General features: G+C 46.0%; 2 long non-coding RNA genes across 2 annotated transcripts in view; both read left to right on the top strand.

Annotated features, from left to right (window-relative positions):
* The window catches only part of Gm45943, a 48,786-nt gene extending 46,438 nt beyond the window's left edge, over nucleotides 1–2,348 (top strand). The window contains exon 3 of the long non-coding RNA XR_003956446.1: nucleotides 2,166–2,348. This is a non-coding gene — a long non-coding RNA (predicted gene, 45943). The remainder of the gene's footprint in view (nucleotides 1–2,165) is intronic.
* Nucleotides 2,349–4,127: 1,779 nt separating this feature from the next.
* Gm35077 overlaps nucleotides 4,128–18,772 on the top strand; it is a 35,735-nt gene continuing 21,090 nt past the window's right edge. Inside the window, exons 1-2 of the long non-coding RNA XR_869135.1 lie at nucleotides 4,128–4,228; nucleotides 16,008–16,112. This is a non-coding gene — a long non-coding RNA (predicted gene, 35077). The remainder of the gene's footprint in view (nucleotides 4,229–16,007; nucleotides 16,113–18,772) is intronic.

Raw genomic sequence — 18,772 nt, 5'->3', positions numbered from 1 at the left:
TCATTGTCATCATGGCTAGGAAGCATGGTAGTGTGTGCAAAGACATTGTGGTACAGTAAAAATGAGAGTTCTATATTCAGATCCACAAGCATCGGGAAAATAGAATCACTGGGCCTGGTTTGGGCCTCTGAAACCCTAAAGTCCACCCCTAGTGACACACTTCCTCTAGCAAGGCCATATCTCCTAATCTCTTTAGTGGCACTCCCTAGTGACCAAGAATTCAAATATTTGAGCCTTATGGGAGCCATTCCTATTCAAACTACCATACTGTTTTGGTTTTCTCTCTTAAGTTCTATAATTCTACAATATAGTCTAGAAATCTCTATCCAGTGGATTAATTCCGAACTGAGTTTTCTTTTCATTTATAGTCTAAAGAACCTAGAACAAGAGAACTGAACTCTGCCTACCATTTCAGTCTTCGGGTTTACCTGTGTTTTCAGCTGCACAGACATGGCTGGCTCTCAGAGTCCCAGGAGCCTCAGGTTGTTACGCTGCCTGAGACTGTCCCTTTTCAGGCTGATCTCTAATTCACTGTGGCAGTATTAGGCTAACTGTAAATGCCTTGGGCATTGGTTAGTCTTCGTACTGTTCTTATAGCTAGTTGTTTAGCTCTTTACAACTGCTAAGATCTTATAACAGAGAAGTGGCAAGATAAACCACTTTCTTTTTTAAAATTGTTTATTTATTATTATTGTTGTTGTTATTGATTTTTTTTTCTTCAAGACAGGGTTTCTCTGTGAAGCCTTGGCTGTTCTGAGATTTGCTGCATATACTAGGCTGTCCTCAAACTCAAAAGGTCTGCATGCCTCTGACTCCCGAATTTTGGGATTAAAAGTATGTGCTGCCATCTCCTGGCTGCTTATTTTTAAAATTATATGTCTATGTGTATATTTGAATGTGGGTTTGTGCACTTAAGTACCTAAGAAGGCCAAAAAAGAGCATTGAATCTCCTGGAGCTGTTACAGATGGTTGTCAGCCATGCCGTGTGGTTGTTGTGGTTAAAACTCAGGTCCCCTGCAAGAGCAGCGAGTGACCTTAGCCACTGAGCCATTTCTCTAGTATACAAGATAAGTCATTCTCTTTAACAAATGTGATGGGTTGGGTAGTTTAAAATAAGAGAAAAATTAATTAAATGCATTATGTATGTTGTCAGGGCACTCTGGTGGAGTCAGCTTGTGAGGCAGAAATGCCAAAAAGCTGCTCATGAGAAATAAATTTCTAGGACTCTCCTCCTGGATATTCTGGCGAAAGCCAACTCTCCAGTTTGGATCGGTTTGTCAGGCAAAAAGCCTGGAAGCTGTTTCATGAGGATAAGAGTCCAGGGAAATTTTCCTCCCAGAGTTATGGCATCTCTTTCCCTAACCCATTATATTCAAATTTCCACCACATTTATCTAGTGTATAGATTCACGTGCACTCTATATAGTATTACCTTATAGTAAATGCCTTTTAAGATTGTATTCTAACATAGCTAAAGCCTTTTTCCAGTGTTCTTAGATTCCAGATAGCAGCAAGGAGCTTAACCCATTCAGTAAACAATTAAGCACTTGCCATTTTACTCAGCTGTTTACAGATAGAGACTAAAAGCCTCACTGAGATAGAAATCTTTTACTACAGGCTACTTCCATGTCAAGTATAAGTTGATATATTACCCTGATAAGGGGAAACTCTCCAGACAAGATAAGTTTTATTAGACCTAAGAATTTAGAGCTCTGTGATAGCGCATTACTCTTAAGGCCTGTCAAGAGTTAACAACCCCCTGATGCTTTTAACCTTAAAGTGTGAAATTCTTGCCTGGCATTAGGCTGATCCTAGGCAGGGCTTGTTATCCCTAATGTAAACATTTAATTAGTCCCTGTAAATTCCTTTCTGCTGTAACTGGTAAATTTCAGTGTATCTTGTCTTTTTGTGATTTGTATCCTCTGATAATTCGTTGTTATATAAGTCTGAAGCTCAACCAGAACAATACATTCAGATTCAACACATCTTTCGTGTATCTGTCTGTCATTTTCATCCGGAATCTTTGTCCATCTGCCTAAGAAATCCCGTTCTTCACAGACCAGGGACCCAGATTGTCTGTGGCAGTTGGCGCCCGAACAGGGACAACTGGGCAGATTAGTCTTTTCTTTTCTTTCCTTTTTTTCTTTCTATTCTTTATTTTCTCAGGCAAAGATAGGATCCCGTGGGACTGCGCTGCAGGCAGACGGACTGGCGTGTTCGTTATAAAGACGGGTAAGTATTTATCATGGGGCAATCAGAATCAAAAGGGAAAAAATTGTTCCTGTCAGTGTTTAAACACATGCTGTCTGGAAGAGGCCTAAAAATCTCGGATAAATCTTTACAAGAATTTTATGATTCGTGCAAAAAATCAGTCCCTGGTTTCCAGAGGAGGGAAGCTTGACACTAGAAGATTGGAAGCGAGTAGGAAAGGATATGAGGAAGTTTCACGAGGAAAATTTATCCAGGAACGTTCCTGACAGTGCTTTTATATTGTGGCAACAGATGAGGGATTTATTGACTGAGAAAACAGACCTAGAATTCCTTGCAGAGGAAGCTCCTTCAGAGCTCTCTGATGATCAGAAAGTGAAACCCAATACAGGTAAAAAGAAATCGTATTGTTCAAGAAAAAAAGGGATAAAGCTAGAAAAAAGTGAATCAGAGATCACTGACAGTGAAAATGATGACGAATGGGAAAGGACTAAGGGAATGGCAAAGTGTGTAATTAAGGGAAGAAAGGATCGTTTTAGTAAGCACACAGATAGCAGTGAGGAGGAGTCTTTAATTATAACACCAGCCGCCCGCAGACCAGTGCCAAAGCCACGTAGACTTTTGCCACCGGTAGGCTTTGATGCTGCTGTGGCAGAGGCAAAAAGGCAAGGAGACTTTACACTCACTTGCCCGGTAATCTGTGAAGAAGGGAGTGAGCCACAATGGGAACCTTTGTCGTTAAAAACTCTTAAGGAATTACAGTCAGCAGTAAAAACGCTGGGCCCTACTGCACCATATACTTTACAGGTCCTGGATGCAGTAGCTAGTCAGTGGCTGACCCCTTATGATTGGTACCAAACCGCGAAAGCTACTCTTGCTCCCGGAGATTTCATTCTCTGGAGAACAGAATATGAAGAAAGGGCCAGAAAGTTAGTTCAGGAAAGATCTTCATCTAGAAATGGAGCTAGACCCACAGTGCCTATGCTTCTTGGGCAGAAAGACTATGCTAGACCAGCAGCGCAACTGAATATTCCTAAGGCAGTGTTGGAGAGAATTAATCAGATAGCTATATCTAGCTGGCGGAGTTTACCTGTACCTGGGGCTAAATCCACAGTCCTTTCAGGAATTAGACAAAAGCATAATGAATCTTATGAAAGTTTTTTAGCTAGATTGGAAGAGGCAGTTTCCAGGATGCTTCCTCCCTCGGAAGGTACTGATATACTAATGAAACAATTGGCTTGTGTACCTTGTGTCGAGACCTGATCAGACCAATCCGTAAGACAGGCTCCCTACAAGATTATATAAAAGCGTGTATAGATGCCTCACCGGCCGTAATTCAGGGGATTGCTTACGCCGCAGCGATGAAAGGACAGAAATTTGGCGCCTATATTAAAAACACTTACGGAGTTTCATGCTTCCGGTGTGGAAAGCCGGGGCACCTGAGGAAAGATTGTAAAAATCCCCCAGGAAGTAAGAAAAATGTTCCTTCGGGTCCCTGCCCACGATGTGGCAAAGGAAAACATTGGAAAAATGAGTGTAAATCAAAGTTCCACAAGGATGGAACTCCGCTCACCAGAGAAGCGGGACAGCCAAAAAACTAGATGAGGGGCTGCCTCTCAGCCCCGAAAAAAGAGAGGCACAGAATCAAGAGGAGGGTAGAAAACCCGCTCCTCTGAACCCGGAAGCCCCGGAGTTTACTATTCATCATTTACCTAGAGCCACCCCAGGGAGCGCAGGACATTCAGATTCAACACATCTTTCGTGTAATCTGTCTGTCATTTTCATCCGAAATCTTTGTCCATCTGCCTAAGAAATCCCGTTCTTCACAGACCAGGGACCTAGAGAGTCTGTGACACCAGTCCAAAAGGCACCTGTGTGCCTGGACACCCTTTAAGCTTTCCTAAACAGAGTGAGGCTTGACCTCTGTGATCTCACAGAAGGGGTCACTGTTATGGTTATGGGTGTACCCTAGCTCTGAGGGCAGCAGAGTCCATGATAGAAGGTGGCAGAGTCCTTTCTAGGTAAGTCAGTGCAGGAAAATCTTTGGGTAAAGACCTGATCTCACATCAGGACATGTACTTGACAGAGGGCTTTTTGTGAAAGGGGTGACTAAGGCACAGTTCAGTATCTGAGGGCTTTTGATGGACAGGACAGATGTGGTAATAACAAGGTCTAGAGGGATATCCTCACAGAGCATGGCCATGTACAACACATAGAAGGAAGATCCATCCCATATAGGAAATTGTGAAGATCTGCACAGCCTTCAGTGCCTTAGCAAGACATTTGGAGGACTAACCTCTATTGTTTCCCCTAACTTCCTGTGATATTCCATCATGGGACCTCCGGAAGGAGGGTTATGCATCATGGGGCCTTGGTGAGACTCTCCTGTGGCTCTCACAACTTAGAAGCAACAATCTTTCCACATGAGTTCATGGGTACACTCTACCACAGGCATGGACAGCTATGCAACAGGAATCTTTTTTTAATTAATCTTTCTAATTGTATAGTGTATAATTTGTTTTACCTGGACTGTAAGCTATGAGTGTAAAGTCTGAGCACGTTTCCTAGTGGATAGGTTAATGATGTTCTGAGTGTATTTGAGATGCCAGAGAAGAATACTAAATACATCAATCACTATCTGTCTCCTTTTTCCCCAAAATATTGACCAAGATCAAGGCTAAAAACAAAGAAGCTTTGGACAAATTTGAACTCAAAAGAATCCAGTACTTCAAACATAAAAAGAATCATATACCCTGAGACTGAGGATTTCTGGACCTAGATAAGTAGGACTGAAAAGAAAGAGGCCTGGCCAAACATGAAAAAAAAAAAAAAAAAAAGATATATGGGCCTAGGCCTATCCCTGCTCCAGAAGAGGCTCAGGCCAAAAGCAAAAAGTGATGTGGGTCTGAGCCTGTCCCTGAACCTTGAAAAGGCCGGGACCAAAAGCAAGAAGTGATGTCGACCTGGGCAAATCCTTGACCTTTGAAGAGACCTGGCATAAAGAAAGAAGTAATGTGGGCTTGGGCTTATACCTAACTTTGAGAGGCCCAGGCCAAAAGCAAGGAGTGATGTGGGCCTGGACTTATCCCAGACAATTGAAGAGGGCCGGGCAGAAAAACAAAAAATGATGTGGGCCTGGACCTAACCCTGTCCCTTGAAGAGGCCGGGGCTAAAAGCAAAATGTGAATGTGGGCTTGGGCCTATCCCTGAAATTTAAAGAGGCCTGGGCACACTGCAAGATATGAAGAGGGTCTGGGCCTTTGCCTGACCTTTGAAGCGGCCCGGACAAAAAGCAAAAAAATGAGGGCCTGGGCCAAAAGAAAGAAGTGATGTGGGCCTGGGCCTATCCCTGAAATTTGAAGAGGCCTGGGCCTAACACAAGAAGTGAAGAGGGCCTGGGCCTATGCCTGACCCTAGAAGAGCCTTGGGTCAAAAGGAAGAAGTGATATGGGCATTGGCCTATCCTCCCGATCCATGAAGAGGCCTATCCTTGACATATGAAGAGGCCCGGGCCACAAGAAAGAAGTTAAAGTGCCTGGTCCTATCCCTGAAGTTTGAAGAGGCCCGGGCCTAAAGAAAGAAGTTTTATGTTCCCAGGCCTATTCCTGAACATTAAAGAGGCCCAGGCCAAAGTAAATAAGAGATGAGGGCCTGGGCCTATCCCTGACCCTTGAAGAGGCTCGGGCCAAAAGGAAGAAGTGATGTGGGCCTGGGCCTAACCCTGACACTTGAAGAGGCCTGAGCCTAAAGCAAGAAATGATGGGTGCCTGGGCCTATACCTGAAGATTACTTTTTCCTTTCTTTTCCTTCCCCTTCCCCTTTTCCCTTTTCCCCTTCCTCCTTCCCCATTTCCCCCTCCCCCTTCCCCCCTCCCCTGTTTCCCCCTCCCCCTTTCCCCCTACCCCCTTTCCCCCTTCCCCTTTTCCCTTCCTCCTTCCCCATTTCCCCATTTCCCCCTCCCCCTTTTCCCCTCCCCTGTTTCCCCCTCCCCCTTTCCCCCTTTCCCCCTTTCCCCCTTTCCCATTTCTCCTTTCCCCCTTCCCTCTCCCCCCTTTCCCCTTCCTCCTTGGCACACATCACATCTTTCTTTAGGGGGAAAGGTTTTCCCCCTTTCCCCCTTTCCCCCTTTCCCCCTTTCCCCCTTTCCCCCTTTCTCCTTTCCCCCGCCACCTTCCCCCCTTTCCTCCTTTCCACCTTCCTCCTTGGCACACAACACATCTTTCTTTAGGGGGAAAGGTTTTTACCCATTTCCCCTTGTTCCCTTGTCCCCTTTCCCCCTCTCCCTTTCTCCTTTCCCCCTGTCCCCTTTCCCCCTCCCCCCTTTAGGGGGAAAGAAAGATGTGATGTGTGCCAAGGAGGAAGGTGGAAAGGGGGAAAGGGGGAAGGGGGGAGGGGAAAGGGGGAAAGGGGGGAGGGGGAAAGGGCAAAGGGGAAAGGGCAAAGGGGGAAAGGGCAAAGGAGGAAAAACCTTTCCCCCTCCCCCATTTCTCCTTTACCCCTCCCCCTTTCCCTTTTCCCCCTCCCCACTTTTCCCCTTCCCCCTTTCTTTCTTTAGGGTGTGCCTTAGGGCTTCTATTCCTGCACAAACATCATGACCAAGAAGCAGTTGGGGAGGAAAGGGTTTATTCAGCTTACATTTCACTGAAAAAAGTCAGGACTAGAACTCAAGCAGGTCAGGGAGCAGGAGCTGATTCAGAGGCCATGGAGGGATGTCCTTTACTGGCTTGCTTCCTCTGGCTTGCTCAGCCTGCTCTCTTATAGAACCAAGACTACCAGCCCAGAGATGGTCGCACCCACAAGGGGCCTTTTGCCCTTGATCACTAATTGAGAAAAATGCCTTACAGTTGGATCTCCTGGAGGCATTTCCCCAACTGAAGTGCCTTTCTTTGTGATAACTCCAGCTGTGTCAAGTTGACACAAAACTAGCCAGGACAAGGGAAAAAATAGGTTTTTCCCCCTTTCCCCTTGCCCCCTTTCCCCATTTCCCCCAGCCCCTTTTCCCCCTTTCCCCTTTCTCAGTCTCCCCTTTCCCCTTTCCCTCTCCCCACTTTTCACCTTTCCCCCTGCCCCCTTTCCCCTTTCTCCCTCCCCCCTTTAGTGGGAAAGAAAGATGTGATGTGTGCCAAGGAGGAAGGTGGAAAGGGGGAAAGAGGGAAGGGGAAAGGAGAAAGGGGGAGGGGAAAGGAGAAAGGGGAAGGGGGAAAGGGGGTGAGGGAAAAAACCTTGCCCCTTGCCCCCTTTCCTCTTTCCCTGTACCCCTTCCCCCTTTCCCCCTCCCTACTTTTCCCCTTCCCCCTTTCTTTCTTTAGGGGGAAAGAAAGGTTATGCCCCCTTTCTCCTTGCCCCCTTTCCCATTCCCCATTTCCCCCTCTCCCCCTCCCCCTTTCCCAGTTTCCCCCCTTTCCCCCTGCCTCCTTCCCCCTTTCACCCTCCCCCTTTAGGGGGAAAGAAAGATGTGATGTGTGCCAAGGAGGAAGGTAGAAAGGGGGAAAGGGGGAAGGGGAAAGGGGAAATAGGGAAAGGGGGAGGGAGAAAGGGGAAAGGTGGGAGGGGGAAAGGAGAAAGGGGAGGGGGAAAGGGAAAAGGGGGCAAGGGGAAAAGGAGGAAAAACCTTTTCTCCTCCCGCCTTTCCCCTTTCCTCCTTCCCCTGTCCCCCTCCCCACTTTTCCCCCTCCCCCTTTCTTTCTTTAGGGGGAAAGAAAGGTTTTTCCCCTTTTCCCCCTGCCCCTTTCCCCCTCCCCCTGCCCCTTTCCCCCTTTCCTCTTTCCCCTTTACCAGTTTCCCCTTTCCCACTTCCCCCTTTCCCGCTTCCCCCTTTCCCCTTTCCCCCTCCCCCCTTTAGGTGGAAAGAAAGATATGTGTGCCAAGGAGGAGGGTGGAAAGGTGGAAAGGGGGAAGGGGAAACGTGGAAGGGGGAAGGGGGAAAGAGGAAAGGGGAAAGGGAAAAAGGGGGGAGGGTGAAAGGAGAAATGGGGGAGGGGGAAAGGTTGTTTCCCCTTTCCCCCTTCCCCTCCCCCTCCCCTTTCCCTCTCCCCCTTTCCCCTTCCCCTTTGCCCTTCCCCCTTCCACCTTTCCCCTTTCCCCCTCCCCCTTTCTCCTTTCCCCCTTCCCCATTTTCCTCTTTCTACCTTTCTTCTTGGCACACATCACATCTTTCTTTCCCCCTAAAGGAGGAGGGGAAAGGGGAAAAGGGAAAGGGGGCAGGGAGAAATGAGAAAGGTGGAGGGGGAAAGGGGAAAGGGGGCGAGGGGAAAAACCTTGCCCCTTGCCCCTTTCCTCTTTCCCTGTCCCCCTTCCCCCTCCCTACTTTCCCTCTTCCCCCTTTCTTTAGGGGGAAAGAAAGGTTATACCCCCTTTCCCCTTCCCGCATCCCCCTCTCCCCCTCCCCCTTCCCCCTTTTCCAGTTCCCCCCTTTCCCCCTGCCCCCTTTCCCCTTTTCCCCTCCCCCCTTTAGGGGGAAAGAAAGATATGATGTGTGCCAAGGAGGAAGGTGGAAAGGGGAAAGGGGGAAGGGGAAATGTGGAAGGGGGAAGGGGGAAAGGGGAAAGGGAAAAGGGGAAAGGGGAAAGGGAAAAGGGGAAAGGGGGAGGGTGAAAGGAGAAATGGGGGAGGGGGAAAGGTTCTTTCTCCTTTCCCCCTTTCCCCTCCCCTTTCCCCTTCCTCCTTACCCCTCCCCCCTTCTCCCTTTCCCCCTCTCCCCTTTCCCCTTTCTTTCTTCCCCCTTTCCCCTTTCTTCCTTCCCTCTTTCCCCCTCCACATTTCCACCTTCCTCCTTGGCACACATCACATCTTTCTTTCCCCCTAAAGAAAGGAGGAAGGTGGAAAGGTGGAAAGGTGGAAAGGTGGAAAGGTGGAAAGGTGGAAAGGTGGAAAGGTGGGAAAGGGGGAACAGGGGAAAAGGGGAAAAGGGGGAAGGAGAAAGGGGGAAAAGGGGGAGGGTGAAAGGGGGAGAGGAGGAGAGGAGGAGAGGAGGAGAGGGGAAGGGGGAAGGGGGAAAGGGGGAGTGAAAGGGGAAGGGGAAAGGGGGAGGGGATGGGGAAGGGGAAAAAGGGGGAAAGGGGGAGGGGAAGGGGAAGGGGGAAAAGGGAAGGGGGAGGGGAAGGGAAGGGGAAAGGGAAGGAAAAGGAAAGGAAAAAGTAAACTTCAGGTATAGGCCCAGGCCCCCATCACTTCTTGCTTTAGGCCCGGGCCTCTTCAAGTGTCAGGGAAAGGGGGGAGGGGTAAAGGGGTAAAGGGGGAAAGGGGTAAAGGGGGAAAGGGGTAAAGGGGGAAAGGGGTAAAGGGGGAAAGGGGGAAAGGAAGGAAAGGAAAAAGTAAACTTCAGGGATAGGCCCAGGCCCACATCACTTTTTGTTTTTAGGCCTGGGCCTATCCCTGACCCTTGAAGAGGCCCCAGCCAAAAGCAAAAAGTGATGTAGGCATTGCTGATCCCTGACCCTTGAAGAGGCCCCGGGCCAAAAGCAAGAAGTGATGTGGGCCTAGGCCTATTCCTGAAATTTAAAGAGGCCTGGGACCAATGCAAGACGTGAAGAGGGCCTGGGCCTATGCCTGACCCTTGAAGAGGCCCGGGCCTAATGAAAGTAGTGATATGTCCCCAGGCTTATTCCTGAACATTCAAGAGGCTTGGACCAAAAGTGAAAATGAGGGCCTGGGCCAAAGCAAGAAGTGATGTGGGCCTGGGCCTGACCCTGAGCCTTGAAGAGACCTGGGTCTAAAGACAGAAGTGATGTGTTCCAGGACATATTCCTGAACATTAAAGAGGCCCTGACCAAACGCAAAAAAGATAAGGGCCTGGGCCAAAAGCAAGAAGTGATGTGGGCCTGGGCCTATCCCTGAAATGTAAAGAGGCCTGAGACCAATGCAAGACGTGAAGAGGGTCAAAAGCAAGAATTAATGGGGTCCTGGGACTTTCCCTCAAGTTTGAAGAGGCCTGGGCCTAAATGAAGGAGTGAGGTGGGCATTTGGCCTATCACTGACCCTTGAAGAGGCCCGGGCCTAATAAGAAGTTATGTGTTCCTGGCCTTTTCCTGAACTTTGAAGAGGCCCAGACAAAAAGATGAGATGAGGGCCTGGGCCTATCCCTGAGCCTTGAAGAAGCCCGGGCCTAAAGCAAGAAGTGATGGGGGCCTGGGCCTATCCCTCAAGTTTGAAGAAGCCTGGGCCTACAGGAAGAAATGATGTGGGCATTGGCCTATCCCTGAAGTTTGAAGAGGCCCGGGCCTAAAGAAAGAAGTTATATGTTTCCAGGCCTATTCCTGAACTTTTAGAGGCCCAGGCCAAAAGAAAGAAGTGATGAGGGACTGTGCCTATAACTAACTTTGAGAGGTCTGGGCCATAAGAATGAAGTGATGTGGGCCTGAGTCTATACATGACCTTTAAGTAGGCCCTGGCCTAAAGAAAGAAGTGATCTGGGCCTGGACTATCACTGACCGTTGAAGAGGCCAGGACCAAAATTAAAAAAGATGAGAGCCCGGGCCAAAAGCAAGAATTGATGAGGGCCTAGACCTATCCCTGACCTGTGAAAGGCCCAGGCCGAAAAACAAAAAATGATATTGGCCTGGGCGTAACTCTGACCCTTGAAGAGGTCCGGTGCCAAAAAGAAGTGATGAGGGCCTGGGCCTCGCCCTGCCCTTTGTAGAGGCCCAGGCCAAAAGGAAGAAGTGATCTGGGCCTGGGCCTATGCCTGACCCTTGTAGAGACCCAGGCCAAAAGAAAGAAGTGATGTGGGCTTGGGCCTATCCATGACCTTTGAAGATGCTGAGGCCTAAGGAAAGACATGATGTGGGCTTGTGCTTATCCATGATCTTTGAAGAGACCAGGACCAAAATTAAAAAGGATGAAGGCCTGGTCCTATCCCTGAAGTTTGACGAGGCCCGGGCCTATAGAAAGAAGTGATATGTGCCCAGGCCTATTGCTGAACATTGAACAGGCGCTGGCCAAAAGCAAGGAGTGATGTGGGCCGGGGTCTATCCCTGAAATTTAAAGAGGCCTGGGCCCAATGCAAGACGTGAAGAGGGCCTGGGCCTATTCCTGAACATTGAAGTGGCATGGACCGAAAGCAAAAAAGATGAAGGCCTGGGCCTCTTCAACTGTCAGGGATAGGCCCAGGCCTTCATCTTTTTTGCTTTCGGTCCATGCCACTTCAATGTTCAGTGATGTATCCCTGAGCCCTGAAGAGGCCTGGGCTAAAAGCAAAATGTGATGTGGGCCTGGGTTTATCACTGACATTTGAAGAGGCCGGGGCTGAAAAACAAAATGTGATTTGGGTCTGGGCCTAAGCCTGACCCTTGAAGAGGCCTGGTCCAAAAGGATGAAGTGATGTGGGTCTGGGTCTATCCATGACTCTTGAAGAGTCCCAGGCTAAAAGCAAGAAGTGATGATGGCCTGGGCCTATCCCTGAAATCTGAAGAGGCCCAGGCTGAAAGAAAGAAGTGATGTGGGCCTGGGCCTATACCTGACCTCTGAAGAGGCGTGGGCCAAAAGCAAGGAGTGATGTGGGCCTGGGCCTATCCCTGACCTTTGAAGAGACCTGAGCCCTTATGTAAGAAGTGATGAGAGCCTGGACCTTTCCCTGAACGGTGAAGAGGCCCGGGCTAAAAGGAAGGAGTGAGTGATATGGGCCTGGGCCTATCCATGATCTTTGACCATCCCCAGCCTAAAGAAAGAATTGATGTTGGCTCGGGCCTATTCCTGACCCTTAAACAGGCAGGTGTCCAATACAAGAAGTGTTGTTCTGGGCCTATCTGTGACCCTTTAGAGGCCCAGTCCAATGCAAGTAGAGATGTGGGCCTGATCCAACTTTTTACGCTTAAGAGGCCTGGGCCAAACAAGAAGAAATGGGACATGGGCTTATTCCTAATCAAGAGCCCAGTCCCAAATTAGAAGAAACATGCACCTAGGGCCTTACCTTTAAGAAGCCTGGATTCTAATCAAGAAGTGGATATCGATGTAGGCCATTCCTTCCAATAAAGAGGCATGGACCACCCTAAGAAAACAAGTATTTCTAATCCAAATTCTAACCCTGAAGACAGACAGGCCCTATAAAAAGAAAATGTGTAAAGGCCAGACCCTGAACCTGATGACATTTGGTTAGATGACATTGTAGTTAGTGTACCATGAAGTGATCTGATTCAAGGTCTCAATTTCAATTGATGCTATGATTATTTATGCATCAATTCATCAATGAAGATACATCCTAGCTTCTTCAATAATCTGACTCAATACTTCCTGTTCTGTACTGACTGATATAAGCTGACATCTTGATTACCTAATATGTGGATCACACACATACTTCATTCAACCCAGGCTTCATCCTTAACACACATGAGCAAGGATGACACCATCACCATAACCAGAACAAACCAAAGCCTCATTTGTGACCTAGGCCAAACCATATAATATATTTGGACTCACTGACAACCAATCCTGCACAGATGACTGACATCAAATAATAGGTTGTAAACTCTCCTCAATGATAATCTGGAAGCTCCTTGTGTACCACTATGGTTTATGGTCTGCATCTGGCATTCATCCAATAGAAGCAACACTATCACATCAGGTGTGTTAAAACCACATCATTGCTTTCAAGTGGTCTTGGCCACACATGAACATAACAAGGAGACACCAATGAAACAAAGATGTGGGAGCCCCACTCAGAAATTCTCTGAGTCCAGGTCTTCCTAGATGAGGTCCTTCAGAGATCAAGGAGAAGCTGACCTCAAGTGTGACCTGAGCCATACCCACTACTCCAGGAAGGTTGCACACAGTTTAACCACAAGGAGAGCTGGTCTGATGAGTGCAATGATGGCAAAAGCCATAAAGTGACATCAGTGGGATCCTGGCAGCTTCCTGACTACAGAGTACCCTGGGTCCAGCTTAAATTCAAGGGTGTATGGGCCACACCCTTTCTTTTAATGATCCTGGACAATCCTCACTACAAGGAAGCCAGGACCACACTAAGGCCTCGTAATTTTACATTATTCTTTAGCAGGCATTTCATGCCCTAGCATTGTGTAAACAGTTTTCAATAAATATAACTTTCCCCTGCTACCATGTCTTTTCTTGAAATGCATATTTTGGCACTTTCCCTGTATTTCTGAATGATGGTTTTCAAGCCTCAAGTGAACCTTAGTGTGCACATGAAGGTCCTACTACTATATATGTGGATTTTTTTTTAGCATGGGCTATAACTTAACAAAAAAGTAGCCCTGGCTAAAATCAAAGGAGCCTGGATGAAACCTAAGTGTGAGAACTCCAGGATAAAGCCTGATAGGAAAGTAGTCTAGCTGGAACATGAATTCAGAACAGCCAATGACACATTCTCAACTTCAGGACTCAGGGACCAAACATCATCCCTGTATAACCAGAAGAAACCAAGTTCCCAAAGTTGACAGGATGTATCCTGAAACCAAAGGTCCCCAAGATAGACCCTCAAACACAAAGATCCTGGCATGAGGAACCTCCTTTTGAGTTACTGGTCATGGGGGCCCAAGAGACTCCCTGATGCTTTCCTCAACCAGCTCCTAGGAATTGAAGATAAGATCCTATTGCTGAAAATACCAAACATTTGGGACATAGGACTCAGAGAATTTGGTATAGATGTGACACTAAAACCTTCTCCATGAGGACTAGCTTTCAGAATCCTGGTAGATTCTATAGAAGCTGCCAAGAGAGGGATGCAATCAATTGTGATGCCTATTAACCACCAAGTGACCAACATGATAGGGTGTCCCAAAGGAGGCAACAGTGGTACTCATCTGGTGATAGATGACCTATGTTATTGGATTTAAATTATGGCTTACTCAACAGGGAAATCCTGCCTGTTACTAGAACCCTAATTACCTACTACTGAGGTCATGGATATTATGACAAAGTCTGCTATGACATGTTACTAAATCACTGTAATTCCTGACTCCATAACCTAATAACCACAGGGTGGGTGTCTCCTAGAAATGATATAGAAGATGCACCCATGAAACTATAATAATATGGATGCTTAAAGGAGGCCTAAACAAGGACAATACCATCCAACATGGTAGTGTGGGTGGGGGAAACCTAAAGGGGACTTATGCTGAGATAAAGATCTATAAGTAACTAAGCACTGCTAAGAGAGAGACTTAGTTGTCCCCCACAGTTGAGCCCCCTAACTGACTTTCCCATACCTCGTGGTCAGGCCTGAAAATATACACATGTAAGCATCACTGAACAGACTCATCACATTGTAGGCATACATTTATATATTTTCAATATATAAGGATTAAAAGGGCGTGGGAGAAGGGAAATATGGTAAGAGGTTTAAAAGGAGTGCAAAATGAAGTTTTATTTTAATTTTAAAGATTATAAAATTTTTAGGAACTATTAATGGAAGTTTTTGACTGGGTTAGATGCTCAGTACTATAATATTTATACAGTGGAAAATCTTCATGTTGGTATTGTATTTCAACAGTCCTGCCTCCACCCCTAGATCTTAGTTATCAAAAGGAGTAAAAAATCAGACATTACAATATCATGTTGGCTATGTGGGTTCTATGGAGTCAGAAGGAGAGCTATCTTGAGCCTTAAAATCAGCTGACATTCCAGGGTATAATGTTCTATCCTCTCCTACAATCCCCATGCCAACCATCCATTCCCCAAGCCCCATCTCTCACATTAAAATCCATCCTTTCATCTGGAAGGAAGGCAACACGGAAGAGAAGACTACAGGCATGCTCAGCTTCTTTATTGATCCACAGAACACTTGTCTGCCTTCTGTTTCAGATTTATATAAGTATCTGTGTCTATCAGATTCTAGCAAGCCAGGAATTCTAAATATGTTTTTAAGTTTCTCATTTCAATGACCTAAGGAAAATACTTTTAGATATGACATCTATTTTCTCACACCTCAAATGCACTTACAATGCTTTTGGGTTATCTACATACAGTAACCAAAACTATAAGGTAAACAAACAAACAAACAAAAGAAATAAGGAACTAGAGAGTGTTTGACTAGAGAACTATTCAACTGTTAAGAGTATATACGATCTTTGTAGAGGACCTGAGTTTGGTTCCTGGCACCCACACTGGTTAGCTCATAACTAGCTATTACTCTAGCTCAGGGAATCGGATGCTCTTTCTAGACTCAGCAGGCATTGGACCCACACATGCCCATACTCCTCCCCACATAATTAAAAATAAATATAAATGTTACCTAAAACTTCATTATCTAGAGAACTAACTACTTTGGGCATCTTGGAAGCCTCTACTGCAGACATTTCTTGTGCACACATTTAACACGTGTATATAAATGACTGTAATGATTTCAAGTGCCATCTTCCATATTTAGGCATTCCAGCATTACACATTGTTGGAGAACATACCATGAGAAAGTAAGCCTTTCACAGCTTCCCACCCTAATAAGCCAAATGGCCTTGTGTTAAGGAGCTGGTCACCCCCTCCTCCCTATTCCCTTCCTGTCACCTGAGGCCATAAAAAGCTGAATTATAGTCTCCTCTTCCTTATCTCTTCCTGACTCCCAAGACTTCTAAGGACACGAGTTATGTGCTGAGCCCAACCTGACACCCAGAGCTGTTAAGGAGGAATCTACATTCCGGAGATAAGACTCAGAGTGCCTCCCACCTTCAGTCTGAATTTGGCCTTCATGTCCCCAGAGGTCCACTTCTTTGTTCTTTGTTAATTTCCCCTCAGCCCTCCCTATTCCCCTCACTGTGTGCTTATAACCTGGCGTTTCAGCCTAATAAACTGAGACCTTGACAGGAATCCTCCTAGGTCTCCACTTTTCTTTCTCGTTCATTTCTCTTCCAGGTTTGCCGTCCCCCTCACATCCACGAATAACTGGGTCCCACTGGATGGGACAATACATGCCATGTAGAATGTAACACCATGTTTCTACAGTTGAAAGAAGCGTTTGTGAGTATAATCAAAAGTTAATTGCTTTTCCTATTTTTGTATTCTGAACAAAATTCATTAAGTCATTATTTTTGAATTTTTATCTTCACATCTTAAATTTTTTTTCAGTTTGCTATGGCATTCTTACCAAACACCCACAATACTTCTCTTCCAAATATGTCTACATTCATTAAATCCTTTTTATCGCAGGAGCTACCTGAATTCTATTAAAGGAGATGGTCCACTCTCTGTGGCCAGTCCCTTCCCCATTTATCACATTTCATTTCCCCATCTTCTGACTGTACTGAGGCTGCTGTCCGAGGGCCTGAAGACCTCTGGAAGGGCATTTAATGCATTTCTGGGCCTTTATCTAGGATATGAGATCTACACCAAGCTTCCACCATTCATTGCTTGGGTTTCCTCAGTCATTTCTGGGTTCTTCACTGGCTCAGTCCTTTATCATCCTCTTTTCTGGAGTCATTCAGTCTTAGGCATTGTTTCAGCTGCAGGCACATCGGACTCCAAATCTGTAATCCAGCCAACCTTCTATCCTAGTCTGACTCTTTCCAACCTTCAACTCAGTATTTCTGCTTGGATGTCTCTTTGGAACCCTGGACATGGCATTGGCCCTCTACCTTATCATCATCTTATGCACTTTGGTGAATGGTCATTTTAGGCTTCCAGTTATTCTTGCCACTACCATAGCTCTTCCATTTTCAATATTTCATGCACTGTGAGAAATTCTTGGCTTGAACTTCAAAGCAGACCCTGAATCTTACCACTTCTTATTTATCCCATCTCAACCTACAAAACACTCTTTGCCTAGCTGGTTGTGACAGCTTCCACACTTAACTCTCCTGCTCTTATCCCAGTCTTCTCTTATACAAGTCTGCCCTTTGCCCCTCTTAATTCCACACAGAGGTTACAGTGAACCTCCCTCATAATGCATTGATGAATTACTATACCACTTAGGGTCATAACTCAGGCCCCAATGTCTTACACGGACTTCCCCACTCACCTTTCTCTACCTTCTCACTTCTTTCCTTGTTCACTCCTCACCTGTATACACTGAACCCGTTTTCTAGCTGCTACCCTAGAAGGCCAGAAAGTTCTGGTCTCAGGACTTTTACATTCAGGGCTCTTCTGATAGAATGTTCTATCTGTAGTTACAGCATAGCTGACCCTGACCTCCTTCAGCCATTTTCTCCTGGGTCATATTCCTAAGGATTATTTCTGTGACTTCTTCATAAAACGGGAAACTTCCCACACCTTTTCCTTGTCTAGGCTCTTCCATTTCTGCCTTATATTCCATGCCCATAACAATTCTCACATATGGCACACTCTAGATTCCATTTCATTTCTTTGTCTGTCTTGGATTTCAGTGAGAGAGCTCCAAGAGAGCAAGGATATTCATTTCTGTGTCTTGAGACTATAACGACTCTTTAAGGCACCGCCCAGTTGGTAGGTAAATATGGTTGTGAATGGTTTCCTTCCTCTTATGCTTTCTTTCCAATATTTTCTTTGCAAACCAGAAAGATCTTTCCAAAAACACTTAATCGATTACTTCATTGCTTCATTTTAATATCCTTCAATGCCTTTCATTTGTTCACAGGATGAAGGCTTATATTCCTAGTTGTGGAGTCTTGTCCTCTGGGAGCTGTGCTTGCTGCTTCATTGCAAATCATGACTCTTGATCTCTTATATCTAAGCTAGCTACCTTGGATTCTCTAGAAAGTTCTATTCTCTACCTATGTCTGCTCCCTCTGGCCAAGCTGTCCCCTCCAGTTAATGTTTCCCTGATATTTTATAGAATAAAAAAATAATTCTATTTGTATTTAAGGAGATGATTAGTCAGGTTCTTAGTAACTAATGCACAAAAATAAAGTTGTCTTGGCGTGTGCATGTGTGTGTGCCTGTGTCTGTGTCTATGTGCAGTTGCACATGTGTGCCTAAGCATGTAAAGGACAGAAGTTGACTCTGAATGGCTTCCTTATTTGCTTTCCACTTTAATTTTTGAGTCAGAGTCTCTCACTGAGTCTGGAGGTCACTTACTTGGTTGGTCTGGCTGGCTAGTGAGCCCTAGGGATCCTCTTGCCTCTCTCCCTGTCTTTAGTATTACAGGTGTATGCTGTCATGCCCAACATGTACTGTGGCTGACACAACATCCAGTTTAGGTATTAGATAGCTTAGATAAGCAGCTGTATCTACTTATTCATTCTTCATTTATTCATTTCTTTGTAACAAATATACATACTGTCTGGACAAAGCACAGATTTCTTAAGACCTCAAAGTGAGCTGTCTGTCTGACTATAGGTGTGGAGTGGAGTTCCAATACTGACAACTGTCCCAGATCCCCAGCATGGGTCAGGTGCTATGTGCAGATCTGGGGACACAGAGACCTGTGAAAGAAAGGCAACTCCCTCTGCAGGCTGGAGGTCAAGGGAGCTGATAATAATGCAAAACCTCAGCACAGTTCTCCGACTGTTCACCGACGTCCTATTTGTTTGCCACCTCTATTAAGTTATTTTTCCTTTTTTTTTTCTTTTTTTCATGGATTGCTTGGGCTTTGTAAATATGATTTAAAATTCTAGTAAGTGCTTCACCTAATGTTAACAGAAATTATCTGCTTAAAAACGGGATGAACTGAAATTTAAATGTATAGGTAGTGACTATAAACAATT

This window comes from Mus musculus, chromosome 6 (genome assembly GCF_000001635.26).
Source record: "Mus musculus strain C57BL/6J chromosome 6, GRCm38.p6 C57BL/6J".
NCBI classification, from domain to species: domain Eukaryota; kingdom Metazoa; phylum Chordata; class Mammalia; order Rodentia; family Muridae; genus Mus; species Mus musculus.
Note: the sequence above shows the minus strand (reverse complement) of the source record. Positions and strands in the feature narration are given on the sequence as shown.